Source organism: Myotis lucifugus, unplaced genomic scaffold (genome assembly GCF_000147115.1).
Source record: "Myotis lucifugus unplaced genomic scaffold, Myoluc2.0 scaffold_663, whole genome shotgun sequence".
Taxonomy (NCBI): Eukaryota; Metazoa; Chordata; class Mammalia; order Chiroptera; family Vespertilionidae; genus Myotis; species Myotis lucifugus.
The window spans coordinates 20974-23401 of NW_005871711.1; positions in this window are offsets into that span (position 1 = coordinate 20974).

Genomic DNA, 2428 nt, shown 5'->3' on the forward strand with positions numbered 1-2428 from the left:
TCAAAATGCTGACACGCCGAGCTCAAAAGGTTCGCCATCACTGGTCTATTTCGTCACCATATATTTGATCCTTTTTCTTTCTTCAATGTCTCCCCATACCTCTAATACTCAGGTAACCACCACACTACTGTCTGTGTCTAAGAGGTTTTATTATTTGTTTGACTTATTTATTTATTTGTTGTTTTTTTATACCCCACATGAGAGAAGCCAACGGATTTTTATCCTCTTCCATCTGACTCACATCACTTAGCATGATGCTCTCAAGACCCATGGCAGTCAGAACAGCAGCAATAGATTTCACTCCCCCCTCCTCTATCACCTCATTCCCAGTACCCCTAACTTGCACCCACACCTCAGTCTTCCACACACACCCTCTGATCCCTTTCCCCAAATCTTTTCCAATTGACATTGTTACAAATGAGTCAGTACTGGCTCAATTCTGAGCCCTCTGCATATAGTTTTTTCACTTTAAATTTACAGGTGACCTGACATAGCACAGGAATGTAAATCATATTTTAAAATGTCAAAATAAGAAAAGATGTCACTATAATGTATACCTTAAAGAGAAATTTCATTAAATGAGTCTAAATATACATTTATGTATAACATCACCATTTCCCAAGATCCCCAAGGGATTAAACCCAGTTTCTCTTATCTTGAAGCAGAAATATTAGTACAAAAACTGCATCAGCCCAAATCTCTCCAAATGTTATTAAAAGCTATTGCTGTGTAAACTTTAATGATATTTGCATACCAGTATTAGGACCCATAATAACTCTTTCTCAGAGCATTTTATTATAAAAGTAAAACACTGGGGCTTTTTTCTCCTGCAGTAATGAAAAAGAGTAAATGTAAATAAATTAAGTAGAGCAAAGATTATGATTTAAAACTTAAAGTTTATTTATTACAGCTAATGCAAGACTTTCCCTAAATAATATATAGAAACATAACTGCAGCATGCATAAAGATTAACATAAATATGTTAACCTGTAGGAAAAAAAATAACAAAGGCAATGAAGAAAACAACACATAGGGAACATGCTTCATTAACTCCAATATACCATGACTTTATTTCCACTAATACTTTCATCGCAAAGTGCAAATGTAACTATAGGGCAAAGAGAAACAGCTATAAGGTAATTACACCTGGAAACCACAACTCAGATTGTTCTTGGTTTTCATTTGCAGCAATTGTATCCCACGGTACAAGACTGAGACAATAGAGAGTAAGGCTTTCTCTTGTTCCACTCTCGGAAAAAAGCGAGAGCCAGAGAGGAGGACTGACCAATTTAACAATGCTTTCTGCTTGCTGAGATCAATCGATCTTCAACGCACCAAGCGCAGTGCTTCTTACATGCTCGAAATGGAGAGTGTGGCATCTAACAACGAATGCCTTTCCTCGTCGGACTTCTGGCTAGTAAGGTCACCAGTGCGGAACCTGCACACCTTCCAGTATTAAATATATAATGAAAGAAATGTTTAAATAAATCAGCACATATACAGCCATCCTTCCTACTACATCCTCACATTTGCTCATGATATGTTTATTCTTACCTGCAGTGGGATATATGGCAAGTTATATCACAACTCCACTATTATAGGCAATGTATATCTCAGCTTATGAAACAGCAGGTATTAACTCTTCTTAAAGACAGAGTGCATGAAAATGACTTCATCATTGACGGGTGAGAGAGTAGTGGTTAGGGCCTAGGTGTCACTGTGGGAAACATGAGCACTGGACCTGCTCTGACACTTGCCTACATTTATGACTAAATTCCTGAATCCTGAGCTTCTTCATTCGCTGACAGAGTGATGCTGAGAGGTTTAAATGAGATAATGGGTTTTAAGCCCACCAGAGAGCCAGGCATATTATGCTAGCTATAATAATTAGACACAAACCCACACTTCAGATGTTAAAAAACAATGGATAGCCCTAACCGGGTCCCAGGTTCGATTCTGGTCAAGGGCATGTACCTTGGTTGCAGGCACATCCCCAGTAGAGGGTGTGCAGGAGGCAGCTGATCAATTTTTCTCTCTCATCGATGTTTCTAACTCTCTATCCCTCTCCCTTCCTCTCTAAAAAAATCAATAAAAATATATTTAAAACAAAAAACAAAACACAATGGATAAACGCCATTGGGACGCTGAGAACTTGAAATAATTATGGGCAATGGATGGAGTTTTAAGGAATGTTAAATTTTAAAGGAAATAAGGGAGAATGATCTAGAGGGCAGAGTGGAAAGCAATCTGATGATGACATGCATCCCTGTAGCCCATTGGTCCGGACTGTAGCCTCTCCCTATGTGTGGTGCCTTAGATGCACACGTGTATAAGCCCTACATTTTAACTCCTGTGCTTCCTCTCCCACATCTATTTCAGAAGCATCTAATTTTTCTATAGCAACCCTGTAACGGAGATCATTTTCCAA